Genomic DNA, 13,656 nt, shown 5'->3' with positions numbered 1-13,656 from the left:
ATTCCTAGACCTTGTAGGTTAAATGCTATGCTATTGACAGACCCTGCCCACAAGAAAAAGATTACAGATGCTCATACTCTTTTTTTTTTTTTTTAAACCAATAAAAATCCTGATGTAACTATAAAGTGGTCCACTTATAAAGCTTTTATGCGAGGAATATTTATTCAGATATCCTCCCAAAACGCAACCCGTAGGAGACGTCAGATAGAAGAGGTCCTTTCCTCTATAAAATCTAAAGGAGAAACCAACAAAAAAATCCCTCACAACAGAACTCCTCTGCCCTCTTAAAAGAGAGGGAAAAACTCTGATCCCTCCTGCTATTCCAATATGACCTAAACTTAAATGAAAGCCAACTACTACTCTCTACATAACAAAGCAAGCTCCCTCTTTGCTAGAACAGTCAAACGCCAACGCATCAAATCTACAATCCAAACAATCTGACACCTAAGTTCCAATGAACCATTAAGTAACCCATTAGATATAGTAAATGCGTTTGCAGACTTCTACAAAACCCTCTACAACTTCAAAGATGACAGGGAGACCCCCCAACCCTCAACACCTTCTTGTGATTGTTAAACTTCCAACCCTCTCCACAGAACAACTGCAAAATATTTCCCAACACTAAAGAAATTGAATCCATCATTAGATCTTTGCCACTTTACAAATCTCCAGGAAGTGACAGATGCACTAATGAATATTATAAACAATTTGCCACTACTCTCTCTCCACACCTTGCCAATCTCTTTAATACAATAGCATCTACAGGTACCATACCTAAAGACATGTTACAATCCACTATAACAACCACTCCCAAACTGGGAAAAGATCCCCAAAAGTACAAAATTATAGACCTATATCGCTTATAAATACAGACATCAAACTATTTGTGAAATTAATAGCTCGAAGACTGCTTCCCCATCTCCCCTCTTTAGTGACTAAGTAGGTTTTATACCGGGACGACAAGCCCCAGATGCCAGATGTACTAACAGACTGAGTACTTTCACATCCATTCGACATATCGAATGGCACAAGACGAGGTTGCCCTTTATCCCCAGTAATCTTTGCAATCCTAATAGAACCTCTACCAGCAAAAATGAGACAAGACCATACGATCACATATATACAACTATATGGCACTGAATACAAAATAAGCCTATTCGCAGATGACATAATCCTAATGATCACTAATCCAGTTAAATCCCTCCACCAAATAAAAGAACTCTTAAATTCCAATGCGGCAATGTCCTACTACAAACTAAATGAACACAAATCCTTAATCTTAAACCTATATGCACCCATGCATATGGGCCGAACACTCTCTTTCATACCTGGGTATCAACTTAGCACCCTCCACAACACAAATCTATAACTACAACCATAAACCGTTCCTTCAAAATCTCCCTAAAGAGATCTCGGCTCTTCAGACAAATGGCCTATCTAAACTAGGACGGGTATCTGCCCTGAAAATGTTCATCCTACTTAAACTGCTATATATCCTCAGGACTCTCCCCATACTTGTACCAATAAGCTTTTTCAACCTTGCACAGAAATAATTTTCTCAATTTATTTGGGAACACAAATGCCCCAGATATTGTAACAGCCTCTTAGTCCGCCCACCACGTAAAGGAGGAACAAGTTTTCTTCATCTTCATACCTACTACCTAGCCACACTTCTTGACCTAATATATTATTGGTGGTACCCATCAGAAGAAAAGCTTTGGTCCTCCATAGAAGCCAATACCTTCCATTCCAGTTCACCTCAATCCTACCTTCTACTCTGTGCCACAGGCCACATACCCTCGACAACCAACCACCCATGTATAAGAGCCTCCTTAGAGGCATGGCTTTTACTCCTGACACTCTCTCTCCAACAATCTAACAAGATTCACTAACTAACCTAATAGTTTTACAGAACTAATAGTTTTACAGAATACAGCAACATCTATCCATGTGGGACACCCAACATCAGAGGTGATTTATTCTTCCAAAGCAAATACACCTTTGCACACTGGTACTAGTCAGTGTTCAGGAGAGAATTTATCTATACCGATATGGAGTAGAGCTAGTTCTGGGGTAGGTTTTATCACTTTACCTGCTATTTCTGAGATTATTGTGAAGATATTATTCCAAAAGGAAGCCTGGAAGCTTTATATGTGGTGGAAAAGGTGGTATGCCATTTTTGGTCGGATATTTTCTGGGAGAGTAGTGCTTCCAGATTTGTTAGTGAGGTCATTTTTGGAGGGAATTTCGAATTTAGTATGAGTGAGTAGAAGAAGGAGTTTCCTTTACCTGGATATCTGGATTTGTTTAAGAATTGGAAGGCCAAGGCTGGTATTCCTGTTGTGGGGGGGATTTTTATGTTTTTTTAGGCAGTGGTTTATTCTAAAGTAGGTGAACTGCTCTGTAGCTGGGATGGAGTATTTGAGTTGGAGTTGGTGGAATGTATCTAGTCTTTGGTCAATAAATAGATCTGATAACGTAGAGATTCCTGATGCTTCCCATTTGGTTAGATTAAGTTCTGGGATATAGGCAGAGAGGGAGTTTATTGGGATGTGAATCTTGTTAGATTGTTGGAGAGAGAGTGTCAGGAGTAAAAGCCATGCCTCTAAGGAGGCTCTTATACATGGGTGGTTGGTTGTCGAGGGTATGTGGCCTGTGGCACAGATAACGTAGAGACAGTGTGGGGCAGGGAAGGGGCAAACAAGGATGCTGTGCTGGTGCCTGATGTTCTTCTCATCAACTGATGACATCATTGGTTTTTATGCTGGTGGCTAGAAATTTGCAATGGTGCACAATGAAAACCTGTGGCTTTGTGTAACTAAAAGGCAGGCTTGATCCACCTGCTGGCTTGTATATAGTTTTTGGGGCAATTTTTAGGCATTTTGCCAAGGCACCCTTGGAGAAACCAGAAGGCATCCCAGGGTGCTTGGGCACCCTGGTTGAAAAAGGTTGGAATGGATACAAAAATAACAATGTTACTTTGCATCTATTTATCATCCGAACAGTGTTTTTGATAGACAATGACAGAGACAGATTTTTTTGACAGCTGTAGCTGCTAGAGCTGCTCTGTGTACACAGCTTTCATTTTTCAAAGCTGACAATTTCTGGGGAGGGGGTAGGGTTGTCCCTGCAGCAGGGCAGATGCACTGGTGGTGTTACACATGTCCAGTGTACTATGATTACTTTTATAGATATGTATTTCATGTCCAGTGTCTTGTACTAATTATCAAACCAAGGTGCCAACATCCCTATGGAATGGTAAACAAAATTCAAATAATAAATATGATTTTTTAAGAACCAATGTAATCCAAAATCAACATTTCTAAATTAACATTTATAAAATCCAAAAGTTTATTTTAAAAATCCAAAATTATGTTTCTGTACCATAAAACAAACAGCCAGATGAAGTGCTGCATTTATCACCAGTTGCACACAGCCCCTTCATTTTCAGAGTAATTACAGGCCTAACATCACTAATATTTTGGTTACAATGAGTACAAATGTGAGTTTGAGCCAAAACATTTTGCAAACTTCCTCAGATCCTGCATCCAATTAAAAAGGGTGAGATTAAAAAATACAGTTTTTATATTCTGTCCCAGAAAGATATACAGTCAAATGTAATATTGCTGAAATCTGCCCACTCTCTTCCTCTGAAATTGCATACTGTTAAACAAGATGAGATTATGTGGCGCAAATCTGTATAATTGTTATGATCTGTTTCTATTACTGACCTAAATCTGTTTGCTTTCTCCCTCTGAAACAGCACCGTATTAAAAAAGTGCAATAATGTACAGAAAATCTGTACAACTGTTATAACCTAGAAATATGAAGTGTAGTACTAAAAATATGACGATAAAATTAAAGTGCAAAAAGAACATAAATATATATATAAATGTCCGTGAGGTCAAAAAAATATTGCAAACAAAAATGTATTAAAAATATGTTGAAATTATGTCCATCCACCACTATAAAGTGCTCTTGCTTGTAGCAAAACAACTCCAATCAAAATTATCGTCACTGTCTCCCAGCGCGTGTAATTCTGTCTGCCCAGGCTGTAGTGAAATAAAGCTCACCAGGAGCAAAAAAAACTTAAAAATTGTGTAGTATTTATTAAATACCAAGTGAATAAAAGTAAATAAAACCAAAGAACATATAGCAAAAGATATCAGCCACAGAACATATAGCAAAAGATGTCAGCTTAAATTAACAGCTGCTGCCGCCCCGCGATCGCGCAGCTGCGTGATGTCAGCACTGTAAACTCCTCCCAGCACTGTAAACTCCTTTTTGTCTAATATGACATTATTGCAATGTTGACGTCTCACATACATGGAGGGGAGGCTGAGTACATTAATGGAGGGCTGAGGACAGTAATGGGGTCACTGAGGACAATTATAGGGGGGGCCGAGGACATTATTGAGATCACTGAGGACAGTAATGGGGTCATGGAGGACAGTAATGGAGGGGGGCTGAGGGCAATGAGGGGGGCTGAGGACAGTAATCTGGTCACTCAGGACATTAACGGGGGAGCTGAAGACAGTAATAGGGTCAATGAGGACATTATTGGGGGGCTGAGGGCAGTAATGGGGGGCTGAGGGCAGTAATGGGGTCACTGAGAAAAGTAATGGGGAACTGAGGACATTAATGGGGGGGGCTGAGGACAGTAATAGGGGGATGAAGGCAGTAATGGGGGGGAGCTGAGGACAGTAGTGGGAAGGCTGAGAACAGTAATGTGGTCATGAGGAAAGTAATGGGCTTTTAGGGCAGTAATGTGGGGCTGAGGACAGTAATGGGGGCTTTAGGACAGTAATAGGGGGGGCTGAGGATTGTAATGGGAAGCTGAGGACAGTAATGTGAAGGGGAGTGACTGTGATATGAAGAGGAGACTAAGGATGCTGATGTAAGAATGGGATTGTGATATGAGGCTCAGTTCAGATCTGTGCATTTGCTCACACACATGCATGCACACATCATGGGAAGGGCAGCCCATTCATTTTAATTAGCTGCCTTACCCATGAGAAAGTCCCGACCATTTTTCAAAAATCGCACAACACCAAGCTGCATGGTGCTGGCATGCAAGAAAATGTGCCCAGGTGCCAATGTGTGGAGGTGCCATTAAAAGGTGAGTGTGTGACAGCTTCAGGCCACACAGAGTCTGTCGGAGGTTACTGATGTAAGGGGGGAGTACAGACCCTAAGGTAAGAGGGACACTAATATAAAGGTTACCCCTATATTAGTGTCCTCACGCCCCTCTTACATCAGTGAGCCCCTTTACCTTAGTGTATTCACTCTGCAGACTCTGATATAAGGGGATCACCAGAGTTCTCCCCCACATCAGAGTTCCCAGCATTCCCCCGTACATCAAAGTCAGCAGAGTTCACCCTTACACTACAAGGAGAAACTTTGCAGACCCTGAGGTAAGGAGGATCTCTGTGGACTGGGATGTAAGAGGGGAGTCTGGTGACCAGAGAACCTCTTACATCAGAGTTCCCCTTTACACTAGAATCTGCAGCATTCCCCCTTACATCGTGATTTCTCTTTACATCAGGGTCCACAGTGTTTCCTTTTACATCAGGGTCCACAGTGTTTCCCTTCACAACAGGATTTGCAGATTGCAAGGAGGAACCCTGAGAACTCTGATGTACTGCAAATGGGAACTTTGATGTAAAGGGGGCTGTGGGAATGCTGGGAACTCTGATATAAGGGGGACTCTAATGTAAGGGCAGGTAGGGGGTCTACTGCTGAACATGTGAATGGATCCAGCTATAGGACTGTAAAAATGGCCCCCGTGATGGGAGCAAAGAGCCCCCCAGGATCAGTGGGAAGGGACCTGTGCTTGGTCTGGGGGGGCCTTATACTATATAGCCTACCACAGAGCCCTGCAGTGAAGATGGAGAAGAGAAGCAGGGCACTGTGCAGGCGTTTGCAGGGGGGGATGGTGACAGGAAACCCATGGTTCTCCGCACTGTAGTGTGAAGGGGCACTGTGATATAAAGGGGACTGCACTGTAATGATTACAATGCAGTCCCCTTTATATCACAGTGCATCTTTACAGTTCAGTCCCCTTTATATCACAGTGCCCCTTGCAATCACAGCTCCCCAGCACTCTACAGACACATACACCTATACAATGCTCAGCATAAATGAGTACGCCCCTTTTCAAAAGTAAGATTTTAATCAATATCTCAATTAACACAAAAACAATTTCCAAAATTTTTTTTACAAAACTGAGTTTTTAGAGAACATTTGTTTAGCTTATTACATGAAAGTAAGGTTATCAATATAACTTAGAATACAAAATCTTCAGTTTTACTCAAATTATTTGATGCAAAAAGTAATACACCCCACAACAAAAACTACTACATCTAGTATTTTGTATGACCTCCATGATTCGTAAGGACAGCACCAAGTCTTCTAGGCATGGAATGAACAAGTTGATAACATATCGCAACATCTATCTTTTTCCATTCTTCAAGAACAGCTCTTTTAGAGCCTGGATGCTGGATGAAGAGTGATGCTCAACTTGTCTCTTCAGAATTCCCCATAAGTGTTCGATTGGGTTCAGATCAGGAGATATACAGTACTTGGCCACTGATTCTCTTTTACCCTGTTCTTCTTCAGAAATACAACAGTGGCCTTAGATGTGTATTTTTGATCATTGTCATGTTGGAAAAGTGCACGATGAACAAGGGCAAGGAGTAACTGTAGCATTTCCTCTTTCAATATTGAGCACAACATTTGTGAATTCATGATACCATCTATGAAATGCAGCTTCCCAACACTAGCAGCACTCATGCAGCCCCACAGAAGGACACTGCCACCACCATGTTTCACTGTAGGCGCCATGCATTTTTCTTTGCACTCCTCACCTTTGTGATGCCATACAGTTTTGAAGCTGTCAGTTCCAAAAACATTTATCTTGGTCTCCTCACTCCAGAGTCCCTGTAGTCTTCTTCTTTCAGAATGGGCCCTGGCAAATTCTAGGTGGGTTTTAATGTGCATGGGCATTAGGAAAGGCTTCCTTTGTGGGTGACACCCATGCATGCCGTTCCTCTGCAGTGTACGTCGTATTGTGTCATGGGAAACAGTCACCCCAGTTTGGCTTTCTATTTCTTTAGCTAACTGCAGTGAACTTTCATGCGATTTTCTTCAACTCTTCTCATCATATGATGCTCCTGTCGAGGTGTTAACGTCCGAGGACTGCCTGGATGTCTCTATGAGATGGTTGCAATTCCATCTTGTTAAATTTTTGTATCACTTTTGCCACAGTATTGTGACTGATAAGTAAAGCTTTGCTGATCCTCTTTTAGCCTTCACCTTTCTTGTGTAAAGAAATTAATTTCTTTCTCAGGCCTTGTGACATTTCTCTTCAGTGTGGTGCCATTGCTGACAGCATGAAATGGGAAGGGTTTTTCTTTGTTAGGTAATGCCCTTTTATAATCTACTGTCACATGGATACCTGTTTAATGAATAATTAAACTCACCTGTAGTTGAATTCTTGTTAATTAGGCGTTTGTTGTTTAACATTTAGCTTTGCTCCTAAGACTTTTATTGGGGTGTATTCATTTTTGCAACATGGTCTTGAATTCATTTGTTAGGAAAAATACTTTTTTGTGTTTGCAAATTAATAAATATTGTTTGCAATCAATGGCTTAAATTTGTGGGAGTATTTTGTAGTATAGTGTCCCAAAATGTTATTTCTGAAAGGAAAGTAAAGGTTTTCTGACAAACTTTAGTTGCCAGCGGTTTAGACATTAATGGCTGTGTGTTGAGTTATTTTGAGGGGATCGCAAATTTACACTGTTATACGTGCTGTGCACTCACTACTTTACATTGTAGCAAAGTGTCATTCCTCAGTGTTGTCACAAGAAAAGATATAATAAAATATTTACAAAAATATGAGGGGTATACTCACTTCTATGAGATTATATATATATATATATATATATATATATATATATATATATATATACAATGCTCAAAAAAAGTGAATGATACACTTTTTAATCAGAGTATAGCATCACGTCAATTAAACTCCTGGGATATTGATCTGGTCATTTAAGTAGCAGAGGGGGTTGTTAATCAGTTTTAGCTGCTTTGGTGTTAATGAAATTAACAACAGGTGCACTAGATGGGCAACAATGAAATGAGCCCCAAAACAGGAATGGTTTTCAGGTGGAGGCCAGTGACATTTTTTCATACTCATCTTTTCTGACTGTTTTTCACTAGTTTTGCATTTGGCTAGGGTCAGTGTCACTTTTGGTAGCATGAGGCGATACCTGGCCCTCTAGTAGGTCCTGTGCTCACTGCCCGGCACCATAAAGCTCAATTGGCATTTGCCATTGAACACCAGACTTGGTAGGTCCGCTACTGGCGTCTTTTGCTTTTCACAGATAAGAGCAGGTTCACCCTGAGCGCATGTGACAGATGTGAAAGGGTCTGGAGAAGCCGTGGAGAATGTTATGCTGCCTGTAACATTGTTCAGCATGACAGTTTTGGTGGTGGGTCAGTGTTGGTCTGGGGAGGCATATCCATGGAGGGATGCACAGACCTCTAAAGGCTAGACAATGGCACCCTGACTGCCATTAGGTATTGGGATGAAATCCTTGGACCTATTGTCAGACCCTACACTGGTACAGTGGGTCCTGGGTTCCTCCTGGTGCACAACAATACCCAACCTCATGTGGCGAGAGTATGCAGACAGTTCCTGGAGGATGAAGGAATTGATACCACTGAATGGCCCCCTCGCTCGTCTGACCTAAATCCAATAGAACACCTCTGGGATTCATGTTTCGGTCCATCTGGCTCCGCCAGGTTGCACCTCAGACTGTCCAGGAGCTCAGTGATGCCTTGGTCCAGATCGAGAAGGAAATATCCCAGGACACCATCCTTCATCTCATTAGGAGCATGCCTCAACATTGTCAGGCATGCATACAAGTACGTGGGGGCCATACAAACTACTGAGTACCATTTTGAGGTGCTGCAATTAAATTTCAGCAAAATGGACTAGCCTGCTGCATCATGTTTTCACTTTGATTTTCGGGGTGTCTTTGAATTCAGTCCTCTGTAGGTTGATAATTTTCATTTCCATCAAATTATGGAGCATCTTTACGTTTCTAACACATTATCCTGTTCACATCAGTATAGATATCCAGCATGATGTTTTTCCCCATTGAGATCTGATGTGTTTTCAAAGTGTTCCTTTATTTTTTTTTGAGCAGTGTGTGTGTATATATACAGTATATATATATATATATATATATATATATATATATATATTGTGACAGTGTGGCGATCTGTAACCCTGGATTCTCAACAAGGCAGGTTGAGGGGCTCCAGGGTAAATGTTTGATATGGAGGAAAGTGGCTTTTCACCTTCCTCCTTTGTTTGTAAGGTCTGTTTTGGGATCTGGAGCCTGGAGATTTCAAAGAGATCTGGGAGGGATGAAATCTCCAATCCTGGGACCAGGTTTTGGGATAGGCCAGGAGACTGATTGCACAGGTGTGTGCAGGCCTTTAGAGAGAGTCAGAACCAGGGTTCTGGGCTCCACCCCAGCAGTTAGGAGGGCTCCACCCCGGCAAACGGAGTCAGGAGGATTCCACCCCGGCAGGCAGGAGGTCTCTGCCGTGGAGTCAGGTGGAAGCCGGACTAGCTGTGTGCTAGTGCCATACTTTGGGAAGAGTCTGCAGGAGGCAGACTTAAAACTGCGTGCAAGCCAGGAGGCTGAATATTGTTGTGTTTGATGGTGGATACCCCTGCGTGGGAAGCATTTGTGTTTTCTTGAACTTTCTTAAATAAAAGTGGGTAAAAAAGCCCTGAAAAGAAAGCGAGTTGCTGTGTGTTTAACAAGAAGAGCTCTACCACTTGAAGCGAGTTCCCACATATGGTGGAGGATGCCGTGGGCAGAACTAGAGATCCCAGCAAGGAAGTAAGTTCATGTGTTGAACTGTGTTTGGTGCATGACTCTGCACTATCTGTGTGTGCAGGTGAGGAGATCCTGCAAGAGAAAAGGAACTTGCCTTAAAGAGACAGTGCTCCATTGTGTACCTGGACTGTGCAAAAGTGTTGTGGAGTGACTGCAAAGATGGGGCGGTCAAAACTCAAAAAAGAAGCAAGCTTTTCTGAAATGAGAGACAGAGCCCTGTGGCTGGAGGGGTTGTTACCACCAGAACAAGCCCCATACATGGCTGCACAGAGTTTGCCACAGTGGGAAGTGCATGCTGTTGTCCCTGGCAATGCTGGTGAAAGGAAACCAGTTTTCTGTATGCAGAGTACTAAGCCTGAAAGAGGATGCAGTGTTGGAAGTTCGGCCAAGATACTGCCGCAAGAGCGCTGTTTGCGGTGCAGTGAATGGGGGCACACTGTCTCCAAGTGCCCTTTATCCCAGCTTCCAGTACAAGGTGACAGAACCAGACAAAGGTCTGGGTATGCAATTGGGAAGCCTGCTTGGAGTTCCAGGAAGGAGCAGCAGGCTGCCCAAAAGTTTCAGAAGAATGTGGTTGCCCATAGCAACACATGTGACTTCAGGCCTGCGGACCCTGTGAGAGAAGTGCCATACTTTGGGAAGAGTCTGCAGGAGGCAGACTTAAAACTGCGTGCAAGCCAGGAGGCTGAATATTGTTGTGTTTGATGGTGGATACCCCTGCGTGGGAAGCATTTGTGTTTTCTTGAACTTTCTTAAATAAAAGTGGGTAAAAAAGCCCTGAAAAGAAAGCGAGTTGCTGTGTGTTTAACAAGAAGAGCTCTACCACTTGAAGCGAGTTCCCACAATATACACATATATATAGCGATACTATAGGTGATGTGCACAATGGTGATCAATCACAGTACACAACAATCAGGTCCTCCCAAAGGCTGTATATAGAAAAAAGAAAAATGGATTGCTGCACAAGTCAGTCTACTACGGGTCAGCTCTGCCCTTCTGACTCCTCCAGGCTAACCTGTAACTAGTCCATAAATCTAAGCTAATCCCCTCTCAGGTGTTCCATCACAAGCCTCGCGATGGAAATGAAGGGTGGGAGACTCAGGCCGATGTGAGGAGGATCCAGGAAAGGAAAGTCCTGGTAAGTATGATAACAATTTTCCATATTCCTGGACCTCCTCGCGTCAACCTACTATGGGGCGTAACTAGCAATGGCAAGGCCCAGATGGGAGGGAAAAAAAAAGACTGGGACCAGAAATGTACTGCTAAACACACAGACATTTAATGGTTCACAATTGAAGAAGTAACTGCAGCCCCAAAGCAGTCAGAATCCCTCGAAGATACATCTATCCTGTAATGGTGCATGAAAGTATTTATAGTGCTCCAACTAGCCGCCTTGTAAACCACCTCTGCCGATACCTTCGAATAAAAAGTTAATGACGCCACCATGCCCCCTGGTTGAATGAGCCCTTACTTCATCTGGAGGAGGAAGATTCAAGAATTTATAAGTTGATTGTATGGTCCTAATGATGTAGGCTGAGAGAAGCCTAGAAAGCATAACCTGCCCTCTTCTTGGGCCTGAAGGGTAGACAAAAAAATTATCCACTTTTCTGACATGTTTGGTGCGCTCTAGGTAGACTGTAAGAGATGAAACTAGATCAGGGGTGGGCAAACTTTTTGACTTGAGGGCCGCAATGGGTTCATATATTGGACCCGGGGGCCGGACCAAGAGTAGATGAATGATGTGTATGTGTCATCCATAGTAAGTATAGTAATATTCCCCCATAGTAAGCATAGTAATTAATCCCCCATATAGTAATTCATCCCCCATAGTAATTCATCCCCCATATAGTAATTCATCCCCCATAGTAATTCATCCCCCATATAGTAATTCATCCCCCATAGTAATTCATCCCCCATATAGTAATTCATCCCCCATAGTAATTCATCCCCCATATAGTAATTCATCCCCCATAGTAATTCATCCCCCATATAGTAATTCATCCCCCATAGTACTATTCCCCCCCAAGTAGTAAGCCAAGTCCCCCCTGTGTCAATTTACTTACCTTTGCTCCGCGCGTTCCTCTCGCCGTGTTCCTGCGCCGTTCCGGTCTTCAGGGCGGACTGTGAGAGGAGCCTAGCTCCCCTCACGTTTGTCACGCTGCCCCACCTACACACATCCTGACAGCCAATGTATCACGCTCCGCGGGCCGGATTAAAAGGTCCGCCGGGCCGTAGTTTGCCCATTGCTGAACTAGATCCAACTTTTTCCATTCTTCTTCTGTTTCCTCAGGAATAAAGGATAATAACACAGACTCCCAATTCAAGTGGAAAGACGTAGACGCTTTGGGAAGAAAAGAAGGTACTGGCCTGAGAACCACTCTTTCAGGAAAGACCAAGCAGTACAGTTCTTTCATTGAGAAGGCACCCAACTCCGAAACTCTTCTTGTAAGATAAAATATTGAACAGGATGATGGAGGGTCAAAAGGAGATCCCAATAAAACTTTTAAGACCAGGGTCAAATCCCACTTTGGAAAGTACATCTTCACTGGAGGACGGATTTTCATTGCGGCCTTCAAAAGGCGAATCACCAAAAAATGTAATGCCCATCTTTTTTGGTTCTGAGCTGCTAAGGTCGATATTTGGACTCTCAAGGAATTATATGCCAGACTCTTATCCAGGCCCTTTTGCAGGAAGTCCAACACATTAGATATTGATGGAGAGATGGGATCAGCCATTCATCAAGGCAGAGACAAAGACAGCCATTCGTCAAGGTAAATTCAAGAAATGCTCCCCACACACGCTGGTATGTGTAATTTGTAGACTGTTTCCTTGAGCGTAACAAGGTGTCAATGACTCCGTCTGAAATACACATTTCTTTCAACCATCCCCTTTCAATCTCCCAGCCAATAGATTCAATCTCCTGATGTATGGGTGTTGTTTCCCGTTCTGCATCAACAAATCTGACTGATGTGGTAGGGGAATTGGATCTTCTAGCCTCATTGTCCATACTAAAGGGAAGAATTACTATTGTCTGGACCCTCTCCTGCTGTATCTTCAGTAATACCCAAAGAATTAGTGGGATGGGAGGGAATATGTACACTAGGTGAAAGCTCCAGGGGTTTGAAAGGTTATCCTGACTCAAAGCTTGCGGATCTCAAAAACATAAGTATCGAGGAAGCCTATTGTTTACAGCTGAGGCCATCGAATCTAGAACCAGTGTCCCCCATTGGCTGAAAATTGGCTGAAGATAACTCAGATTGAGCAACCACTCGTGGTTGAAGAATTTCTGACTTAGAGAATCTGCTATGGTATTCTGGGACCCGGGAAGATATGCCACTGTTGGATGTCAGATGATGTTCTGCCCAGAGAAAAATTTGAGCCGTGATCCTTAGTAGGTCCAAGCTCTTTGTGTCCCTTTAAAGGGACCCATAGCCTACCGCTGTTTTGTTGTCTGACAAAATCTTCACTGCTCTTCCTTGAAGCAGCAGACAGCAAGTTTGAAGAGCCTCCACAATCTCCATAAGCTCCAACTGATTGGAGGCTACCAAAGGGCTTTGTTTCCACTGTGCTTGAGCTTGTTGACCCAAGCAATGGGCTCCCCAACCTGGTATCTGTTGTCGCAATTAGAGATGAGCGAAGTATTCAAAAATTCGATTCGACTGATTCGGCGAATTCGTGGAAAAATTTCGATTCGAGTCGAATATATTCGCTGCGAATTTAACTTATAAAAGGG

General features: G+C 42.8%; 1 protein-coding gene across 1 annotated transcript in view; it reads right to left on the bottom strand.

Moving 5' to 3' along the window:
• KISS1R (KISS1 receptor) overlaps positions 1–13,656 on the bottom strand; it is a 375,693-nt gene that overhangs the window by 33,371 nt on the left and 328,666 nt on the right. The window lies entirely within an intron of this gene.

This window comes from Staurois parvus, unplaced genomic scaffold (genome assembly GCF_062004578.1).
Source record: "Staurois parvus isolate SC_StPar_1 unplaced genomic scaffold, SC_StPar_1.0 ptg000141l, whole genome shotgun sequence".
In the NCBI taxonomy this organism is placed as follows: Eukaryota; Metazoa; Chordata; class Amphibia; order Anura; family Ranidae; genus Staurois; species Staurois parvus.
Note: the sequence above shows the minus strand (reverse complement) of the source record. Positions and strands in the feature narration are given on the sequence as shown.